This window comes from Rhincodon typus, unplaced genomic scaffold (assembly GCF_021869965.1).
Source record: "Rhincodon typus isolate 14 unplaced genomic scaffold, sRhiTyp1.1 hic_rhity00000629, whole genome shotgun sequence".
In the NCBI taxonomy this organism is placed as follows: Eukaryota; Metazoa; Chordata; class Chondrichthyes; order Orectolobiformes; family Rhincodontidae; genus Rhincodon; species Rhincodon typus.
The window spans coordinates 10531-20938 of record NW_025966267.1 but is presented as its reverse complement, the minus strand read 5'-3'; the positions used below and the strand labels follow the sequence as shown (position 1 = coordinate 20938).

The following is a 10408-nucleotide window of genomic DNA, read 5'->3' as shown; positions in this document are numbered from 1 at the left end:
ATCTCAGATTCTCCAGCATCTGCAGTTCCTACTATCTCTCAAGTCAAATAGTATCTCCATCTGAGCCCTGTCGAATCCTTTTATCATTTTAAGCACCGTAATTAGGTCACCATCAATTCTGCTAAACTCAAGGGAGAACAAGTCAAGGGCATACAGGAGGCAGAATGGCTTATTGGCTTTCACAGTGCCAGGGAGCCAGGTTCAATTCCAGCCTTGGGTTTCTGTGTGGAGTTTGCACATTCTCCCTGTGTCTGTATAGGTTTCTGCAGGCTGCTCTGGTTTCCTCCCACAGTCCAAATATGAGTGGGTAATGTGGATTGGCCATGCTAAATGCAGGATTATGGGAATACAGTAGGGGTCTGGGTCTTGTAATTCTGGTGCACTGATCTACTCTTTGTTTTTTTATAAAAGCATTTTAGACATCTAAGTATCATGAAAAAGTTTACTTAAAAAATGCCAATCCTCCTTATTTGTCAACCTTGAGTTAAATTGTGTCAGTTTTATTTCAGACAGTGCACCTGCCATCATCTAAAGACATGGAATAACAGAATAGTTGCAACGCAGTGGGTATTTGGCCTGTCCTGTCTTTACCAGCTTCCGGCAACAGTGATTCACCTAGGGCTGCTTTCTTGTCTTTTGTCCATTGCCCTGCAAGTATTTTCTCTTCAGAGAAAGCTCCAATGTTCATGAAAGCCATCTGCCTCCACCACACTCGCTGACAGTACATTCCAGATGATCCAAACATTTTGCCCTCAAATTTCTACTTGATTTATAACAAATACTGATTGGACAACACCACTGTCAATCAAATTGAAGCTGTGTTCTGACTGGAGTTAATGTTCCAATTCATCAAATTGAATTGGCCCAGTTTCACTGACACGCTGTAATCACATATTTGTGATATGCCTAAAATCATTATTTTGCACAAACATTAGTCAGTCTACCAACAAATAGCTGTAATTCATTGACTGAAACAAACACTGACAGGTTAAATAGGATGACCAGCAATTTATCTTATTTTATGTAGACAACACTTGAGAATGATAAGAACGCAGCATTCTTATCGTGACTTTCAAACGATGGCGTAAAACTAAGATTAGATTGTAATGTATAACAAAAGCACAAAAAAAGTGACAGATGCTGAATATCTATTAAAAGAACATGAATTCTGGGATTGAATTCTCCTGACTGATTGGGTCCATTAGATCATATGGGAAGTGAAAGGCCTGGTAAATGGTGCAGGGGGAATGTTGTAGGAAGGGGTTTTCAAGCTGCCATGCCACATTGACAGCCATTGGAAGCTTAGCAGTTAGACCACCAAACTGATGGTTAATTGATTCACCTAATTTTTAAAATTCATTATTGGGAAGTGGACATCACAGGCTGGGCTAGCACTTATTACCCATCCCTTGTTGCCCTTGAGAAGGTGGTGGTGAGCTGCCTTCTTGAACTGCAGTCCACCACCTGTGCGTTGACCCACAGTGCCATTAAGGAGGGAATTCCAGCATCTTGACCCAGTGACAGTCAAGGAACTGGGATATATTTCCAAGTCAGGATGGTGAGTAGCTTGGAGGGGAACTTGCAAGTAGAAGTGTTGCTATGTATGTGCTGCCTTTCTTCTTCTAGGTGGAAGTGGTCATGGTTTTGGAAAGTGCTATCTGACCATCTTTGGTGAATTTCTGCCGGCCATCTTGTAGACAGTAGGTGCTGCTACTGGGTGTCAGTGGTCAAGAAAGCAGATGTTTGTGGATAAGTTGCCAATCAAGCAGGCTGGATGCTCTCAAGCTTCTTAATTCTTACTGGAGCTGCACCCATCCACATAAGCTGAATTGTATGATGGACAGGCTTTGGGAAGTCAGGATGTGAATTACTCACCACAGTATTCCTAGTCCCTGACCTTTGTTGTAGCCACTGTGTTTATGTGATGAGTCCAGTTGGGTTTCTAGTCAATGGTAACCTCAGAATGTTCATAGTGGGGGAATCAGTGATGGTAACACCATTGAATGTCAAGGGGAGGTGCTTAGGTTGTCTCTTATTGGAGATGGTCATTGCCTGGTATTTGTGTGATGTGAATGTTACTTGCTACTTGTCACCCAAGCCTGGATGTTGTCCAGGTCTAGTTGCCCTTGAGAATGTGGTGATGAGCTGCTTCTCGAATCGCTACAGTCCATGTGCTGCAGGTTGACCCACAGCATGAAGAGTCACATAAGGATCACTGGACCTGAAATATTAATTCTGTTTTCCCTCCATAGATGCTACTAGTCCTGCTGTGTTTTTCCAGCAATTTCTATTTTTGTTTCTGATTTCCAGCGTTGGCATTTCTTTGGTATTTTTAGCGTCCAGATCTCTTTGTATTTGAACAGGGACAGTTTCAGTACCTGAAGTGTTGTAAGTGGTGCTGAACATTATGTAATTATCAGCAAACATCTCCTTTTATGACCATATGATGGAGGGATGGTCATTGATGAAGCTGCTGAAGATGGTTGCGCCTGGGATACAACTCTGAGGAACTCCTGCAGAGATGTCCTCAAGCTGAAATGACTGACCGCCCACAACCACAATCATCTTCCTATACGTCAGGTATGACTCCAACCACCAGAGAGTTTTCCCCCAATACTCATTGATCCCAAAAACAGAAGTTGCTGGAAAAGCTCAGCAGATCTGGCAGCACCTGTGAAGAGAAATCAGAGTTAATGCTTTGGGTCCCATGACCCTTCCTTATTGATTCCCGTTTTGCTAGGGCTCCTTGCTGCCATACTTGGTCAAATGTAGCCTTGATGTCAAGGGCTGTCACTCTCACCTCACCTCTGGAATTCAACTCTTTTGTCCATGTTTGAATCAAGGCTATAATAAGGTTAGGAGCGAGTGACCCTTGCCAAATCTAAACTGGGCATCACTGAGCAGGTTATTTCTGAGCAGGTGCTGCTTGATAGCACTGTTGATGACACCTTCCATCACTTTACTGATGATCGAGAGTAGACTGAGGGGGCGGTAATTGGCTGGGTTGGATTCGTCCTGCTTTTTGTGTACAGGACACATCTGGGTAATTTTCCACGTTGTTGAGCAGATGTCAGTGTTGTAACTGTTCAGGAAAAGTTAACTTTACCAATTAAGTGCTACATCCTGACTCTAGGGCAGTTTGCCCAATGCCAGTATAGCTCACCAATGCATGGAGTAAATCTGGTTGCCATCCCACGTGTTCTGAGGTAAGGGCCTTTCACAAGTTTTGCTCCATGACTCAGAGAGGATCCTGCCCAGTTACTCTGGTGGCAGCAGCAGTTCCAGCTCTCTACAAGTGCTCCCATGCCCCCAGCCCCCACCACCACGATCCCTACCACTGAGGCCCTTATTGGTTAAACTATCAACCATACTACTCCTACAATGTGCTCCCTTAGAGGCTTCAGTGAAGCTGATGAAAGGCTGATATTGTTAACTTTGGGACATTTGAGATACTTACAGCCAATAGTTTCCACTGATCCATGGGCAGCAGGCTGAAGAAGATTGACTCTTTGAAAGTCCCTATCTATTTGCTCCACCAATTGCTCGAAGTTGGATCTTTAGTTTTCCAAGACACAGCATGTGGTTAAACTTTCACAGATGCTGGAAATCCTGCAAGTAGGAATTTCTATCAGGCAGCTCAGCTTGAGGAGGTGCCCACTCTGTAGAACACTAATACTATGCAATTGATGCTCTCAGGCTGCAAGTGAGCTTCTCCATTCTCTCAGCCACAGTGCTGATTACCTTGACAAGCTTTCTGACACCTAGCACAGCTTTCTGTGTACTCTTGATGTTTATTTTCATAATTGGATCCCTGAGGTTGTCATATCTGTCCTCCTCAGCAGAGTTTGCAAATGATCTTGCCATGTCTCCTGTGTTGCCATGGCTATCAGAATCTGCTGTTGCATGTTTTACCATGTGCTAATCTCTCTAGCTGACTAAGTAATTGATGATGAGTGCTTATGTCTAAACTGTCTTGGAGTAATCAGTCCATTATGGTGCATATTCCATTCAGGCATTTCTTATGCCAGTGTTACCTGCTACCAAGCAGAGACTAGAAGAAAAATAAAAGGAACAATAATTAGGGCAGAAGATAGAAGTTGTGCACATTCAGGTAATAACCTGGATCTTGGAGCATAAAGCTATGCAGCTTTTTGCATATTTGTAAGGATGAATGAAAGATTAGAGGTCAAATGCAGACACCCTGCTGTGGTAAACGCCCAATCTGACCTTTCGCAGGACTAATGGCTCTATTTCGTCCGACTGATCTCTACAACATTCAACTCTCTTTGGTGCACAATAATGATGCTAGTTTCTCGCCCCATCTTATCCCATTATACTGTCAGCCTGCGCAAAAAGAGTACGAGTGACTGTTCATAAGTGAAGATGTGTTAGGTTTGTTTATATGATACGTGTTAAAAAAAGTAAAAAAAGAGATGGAATGAGCAAGTGGAGGTGAAGAATGTGACGTCAAGAGTATGTAATGTGAGCGAGAAAGAAGAGCTGATGTGCAGGTGGTAGTTTGTGATTGGAGACTCGTTTAAATGTATCACAAAGAGAATTGATGAGCATAACTGGAAGGAGAGAGAACTGTTGCAGTGTACCTTTGTGTCTGTAGGCTAAAGATGTGAAGGAGGGAAGGGACGTGTTCAAAAATGATCAGAGTGAATGGAAGAAGTGTTTTCAGGTTCTGCCAAGACAGCTGGTGAGATTAAGAGTTAAGCTCACTCCATAGCTGGTGTTGAGGGGTCTTTATGTATCGCACTGAGGTAATTTTTCTCAACGATTAATTTGCTTAATAGCTACAGTGACGTCTGTAGGGCTATAGTTTGCAATCAGTTATTCTCTGATCTTTAAGCTTTTCGAATCGCTCCCAGACCCCTGGTACTGGACACTGGACTTACTTAGGCAATGTCAAATGAAGAGGCAGTAGACAGATGTTTCAGGGCAAAAGAGTCTCTGTGCTTATTTAAAATACAAGAGGTAATTTTATTCAAGAAAATAGGCAATGTAATAACCAAGGAAATTGACACAATTAATCATACAGGAGAACAGTAGTACTTTAAATACATTAGTATATCGATAACCACTGTAAAAACACTATCCTACTGACACACAGAGAAAACAACAGTGTTTAATTTCATACTGTTTAATCAGAACTCCTACCTTTGGGATCCTAATGCACAGTCACCACCTGCCTTTCCATCCCTGCTAGCTAGATTGGAATTTTGGGGTCTTGGGAATTTAAGCTCACCACTGAGAAATGCAGTTTTGAAGTGCACCTGGCTCTTCCAGCTTGCCATACCTGGAGTGTGGATGAAAACCTCAGACTGCAAAGGTTTTTCAGTTAGGGTTGGGTCTGCTGATGTGATAAAGTGCTTATCGGATCTATTGGGTAAGTACCTGGTTTACTTTACTTTGTGCTGGTTTTGCAGGCCCAGTTTTCACCTCAGGTTGTGTCTGAGGACTTGTGGTATTGGTCGAATCAGTTGCTTGGGTTGTCAGTCTTTAGTTTGATGGTCATGGTTGGTTGCTGATGTTCTTGTGATTGGTTTTCTTGGTTCAGAAGATGCCATGTCTGGAAGCTCTTGTTCGGATAGCGTTGGTCAGCTTCCACTTCACGGATGTCCTTTGTTCTGATGAGGTTGGTTTGGCTTCCTTGTGCTTGATTCTCAGTTTGGCTTCTGTGATTCTTGGTTCTGGAGCTGCTTGTGGACGTGGAAGCCTGTGGGGAAGCTATTGGTACAGAAGCTTGTTGTAGAAAATGGCCACTCTCAGGCAAGATGACTGTGGTCCTCGTTATCTCTCCTGAAATCTGTGGTATTCATCGTGCACTTGATGTTCTCTTCTGAAGTCAATTGGCTTTCCAATGGTTAGAGTATGTGTGAATGGGTTTTGATTGAGGATGAATGTCCAGTATCTCTGTAGGCACCATACAGTCTGTGCTGCGTAGCCCAGGGTGTAAAAGCTGTCTCAGGCTAGGGTCTGTCGGTTTTGGTTGATTGTTCTTTTAGAGAGGAGGTGTACATTGGGATTCCAAGTTGAACAATAGTCCCAGACAGCAACCTCCATTCCCAGGCCTGCTGGTTGCGTGTTTCCCGGAGACACATTCCAGCTTTCAGTTTTGGTTTTGAAAATTTTGAAGGTCCAGGACTCTGTCCAAAATCCAGGGTTTTGTCCATATGTTTTAACGTTGGGGATTTTTGCTCAATTTTACAAGTAAATAAACGTAATGCCAGAAATGCATTGAGACATTGTTGTGCTAAAGATCAAAGAAATCACTAAGAATCAGAATGGTAGGACTGAATCTTTCTGTTTTTTGCATAAGTGCGAGCTGTGTCGAGTTTGGTGGACTAATTCTCATCTTGATGCGGAACAGGTCTTCTCACTGTATCCTACCAAACTCATTGTATTACTTGGCATTTCAGCCCTCATGGAGAATATCACATCTGATTTCCATCCCACTTTACCATGTGCCATTTCCAGAGCAGCTTACCACTCACTGGAGTTCCTGGAACTGACTGGCATCCTTGGTGCCATATTTGAAAAGGCCATTGTGCACCTGGACAAGCACTGTCAGTCTGGAGCTCTGCTGCACAGGTCTTAATATTTGCCCTGGACATCGCAGACAGCCTCTTTACAACAGGATAGAAAAAGTCTGCAAAGGGTTATAGGTAGAGTAAGTGAGTGGGTAAAGGTCTGGCAAATGGTGTATAAGCTGGGAAAGTGTGAAATTTTCCATCCTGGCAGAAAGAATGAAAGTGCATATTATCTAAATGGGTGAGAGATTGCAGAGCTCTGAAATACAGATGGTGTCCTAGTGCCTTAATCACAGAAGGCTAGTATGCAGGTAATTACTATATCCTATTGCAAGGTGTATGGAATGCAAGAGTTGGTGTTTATGCTTCAGTGATAAGAGCAGTGGTGGAATTGCATCTGTTGTACTATGTACAGTGCTGGTCACAGTACTTACAATAGGATAGTAATGCTTTGGAACAGCTCACAGAGAAGGTTTACTAGATTAATACCTGAAATGAGTGAATTGCTTTATGAGGAAAGACTAGGTTGGCTAGTCCTGAACCCTCTAGAGGTTAGAAGAGTAAGAGGTAACAACTGAAACATAAAAGATTCTGAAGGGACTTGACCAGGTGGATGTTGAAAGGATGTTTCCTCTTGTGGGAGAATCTAGAACTAGAGGTTATCATTTAAAAAAAGGGGTCGCCCATTTAAAACAGAGACGAAGAAACAGTTTTTCTCTGAGAGTTCAAAGTCTTTGGAATTGCCTTCCCCGAAAGGCAGTGGATGTCAAATCTTTAAACATTTTTAAGTCAAAGGCAGATATATTTTTGATTTCAAAGGGGATGAAAGATTATCAAGGAATGCAGGAATGTTGAGTTGAGGTTAAAATCACATCAGCCTTGATCTTATTAAATGTTGGTGCAGCCTCGAAAGGCCAATGGTACTCATGTTCCTTGTTTGAGTGGTCCAGTCCAAGAGCTGGTGTGTGTCACTGAGCACAAAGTGTCCTTGCTGCTGCATTACAATGATAGGTGCTAGTGCAGCCTGAAATGCAACATTGAGGTACAGAAGCATGATGCAAGTGGATCAGAGATGAGCCATGAGAGTTCATAGAAGCTGATGCATTGTCAGATGCCAATAACCATGGATGTGGGGTGTATGTGGCCAATGTCTAACATGCCGTTAGGAGCAAGCCTGGGCTATTTGAACCAACTTGCTCTGGTTTCCACATTGAGTTTCCCAACAGCTAGCTTGTATGGAAATTTTGGTGAGATCACAACCCAGGACATGCTGAGCTATGAATAAGGCATTTAAGAAGTAATAACAGCATTAATTGGGAACTCATTGCTTCCCGGTGAGAACTTCAGGATGCCAATTGGGCAAAGTATACAAGATGCAGCAAGATGATCTCAAGGTTGAGATAGCACTCTCCGAGCATCTTGCTCAATTCTACCACTCATTTTGCCTTACCCCATGCCACTCCGGGAATAAGAGTGCTTTGCAATTTACAGCAGCAGCACAAGTTGATAGCGCATGCATAGACTACCACACTATCAGATAACAAATCACTTTGAATCTCTGTTTCAGTCATTATAAATATGACCTCAGGAAGTTCTTTGCTGGTGCAAATCATCAACAAATTTTCTTCTTTCTGTTCTTGGCCTGTTCCAGAAAATGCTTATTTTTTCAAGGCAACATATGTTAACAAAGAGGTATTGGAAGCATTAGTTTTAAAGAGAAAGCTGGTTGAGCCAAATGGCATTTTCATATTCCAATAATAAGTTTATAACCTGATATGCAATTTGATCCATTAATGTGTCACAACTGATTTGTAACATATAACATTATGCATGGGTCACAGAGCAATAGTTAATGGAACAATCTAAGGGAGGATGTGTTTCGAACTAAAACACAATGGAGAACTAATGTTGTACAGAAAGCTAGGTCATGGTTTTGCATCAAAGTATTACACACTGTACTGGCAGGAAAAGAGCCAATGGAGACTAAATTCTTGCCAAATTTAAGCTACGGCAAGTTAACTCAGTTAAGGCCTAACGCAGTCCAGAACTGATCTCCTTCAGTTTTGTGATCACAGTTTAAAAATACATTCCTTCCTGCAATGATTAACTGTGAAATAAATTCTACGACTATTAATGTTTTGTGTTCTGGTCTGTGTTGTTAGCTGATTTCATGCAGGTGCTATGATCACCTTAGGTAACCTTAAACTAATTAGCATGGAGAAGTAATTCAGTATCCTGTTGCTTATCAATATTCCACAGTCTCTTCTATCGGCTTCTGTGCTTTGTCATTGATTGGGGAAAAGATCAGGCTATGACAATGACACCTCCAACAAAACCTTCTCTAACACATAAGGGTATACATTAAGAATTTTGTATTCCATCAAACCTCACATATGAAGAACACACATTAGAAATTCAATAACTTTAATAATGGAAATTAAAGTTTCCTCTGCAGTGTTGCCAGGTGTCATTTTATGATTAAACCATTTTTAACAATGGACTGCAAAATTTTCCTTGCTCTTTAAACCTGTCATAAGACATAGATGTGTGAAATCCCTAAAGGCTAAAGACTGTAGAAACTGTTGGTGTTCCTAAAAGAACAAATTCATTTATGCACTGTCATCCACATTCCTAACAACATGCTGATTCATTTTAGAAGAGACTGAAGACAATACTGTACGTCATAGTTAGGACATTAACACAAACATTTACCATTAATATTGCAACTGCCTTTTGAACCAGAAGTGATGAATACTTTAAATTAGTTTACTAGCTACCACCTAGAAAGACATTGGTCAGAACATCCGACAGCAAGTGGGGGTAAAATGTGTGATATCGGATTGACTGGACACCTTTTACTCCAGACAATTTTCATTTCCATTGCTGAATGCTTCAAGATATTTGTGATATCATAGTGTAAGATCCATCAATATTTTTCAGTTGTAAATTATTTTATACTTCATCCTTTCTTCTGTTTCTATATTTCTTTTGTTTCCATTCAGTTTTATTTTAGAGCAACCATTATTGTGTTAAGTACTTTCATCTTTGAGTCAGAAGGTTCTGGCTTTAAAGCCCACTCAAAAATTTTAGCACAAAGATCAAGGCTGGCACTGTTGCTGTCCTGAGGGAGCATCATACTATTGGAAGTGCCAGCTTTCAGAGACCTTAAGTTCCATCTGCCCTCAAAGGTGCATGAGAAATACCCCATGGCACTATTTTGAGGAGCAGCAGGGGAATAATGACCGGGATCTGCACCAATATTTATCTTTTAGTTAATATCGTAATTTCACATAAACATCAATTCAACGTTACTTGGTTATTATTGTTTATGGGAGCTTGCTGTATGCAAAGCAGTTGTTATGTTCTCTACATTGAAACAGTGACCACACTTCAAAAGTATTTGGTTGGCTGTAAAACACTTTAAAATGTCTGTTGATCACAAAAAGAGCCATACAAATCCATTTTTTTCTTTCTTTAATCTTTTATGGCTATATTTTATTCCTTTTTGGTTTTATTCAACTTTTTTCTTTTTGCTACTTAGGTTTGTTTCTTTCCTCACAGTTACATATGAAGTATCATGCAGAAACAGGCCATTTAGCTCAACAGGTTTATGCCAGCATTTATGCTTCTCCCAACTTATGCCAGGCCTTCTGATCAGCATTTGTTTTTTTTTGTCTTCTTATACTCACCTGGTTGTTGATCACCACAACTATTCCACATATTAGCCAGATCTGCATTCCAACAATTTTGTTCTACATCCTCACCTCACAGTTAGATTTAATTTATTTTAAATGTGGATCTATTGGTCTCTTTTCCTTATGCAGGATAGGAGAGAAGGTGAACATTGCACTTCTAAGAATAAACTGCACAAG

The 10408-nt window shown here is 41.2% G+C and overlaps 1 long non-coding RNA gene across 5 annotated transcripts in view; it reads right to left on the bottom strand.

The window, feature by feature from the left end:
* The window catches only part of LOC125488382, a 32324-nt gene extending 28553 nt beyond the window's left edge, over positions 1-3771 (bottom strand). For 4 of the 5 annotated variants that reach the window (XR_007266298.1, XR_007266297.1, XR_007266300.1 and 1 more), the window contains exon 1: positions 3458-3760. This is a non-coding gene — a long non-coding RNA (uncharacterized LOC125488382). Of the gene's footprint in view, positions 1-3457 lie in introns of all 5 variants that reach the window. The other variant, XR_007266296.1, reaches the window with a different exon arrangement.
* Positions 3772-10408: the final 6637 nt, after the last annotated feature.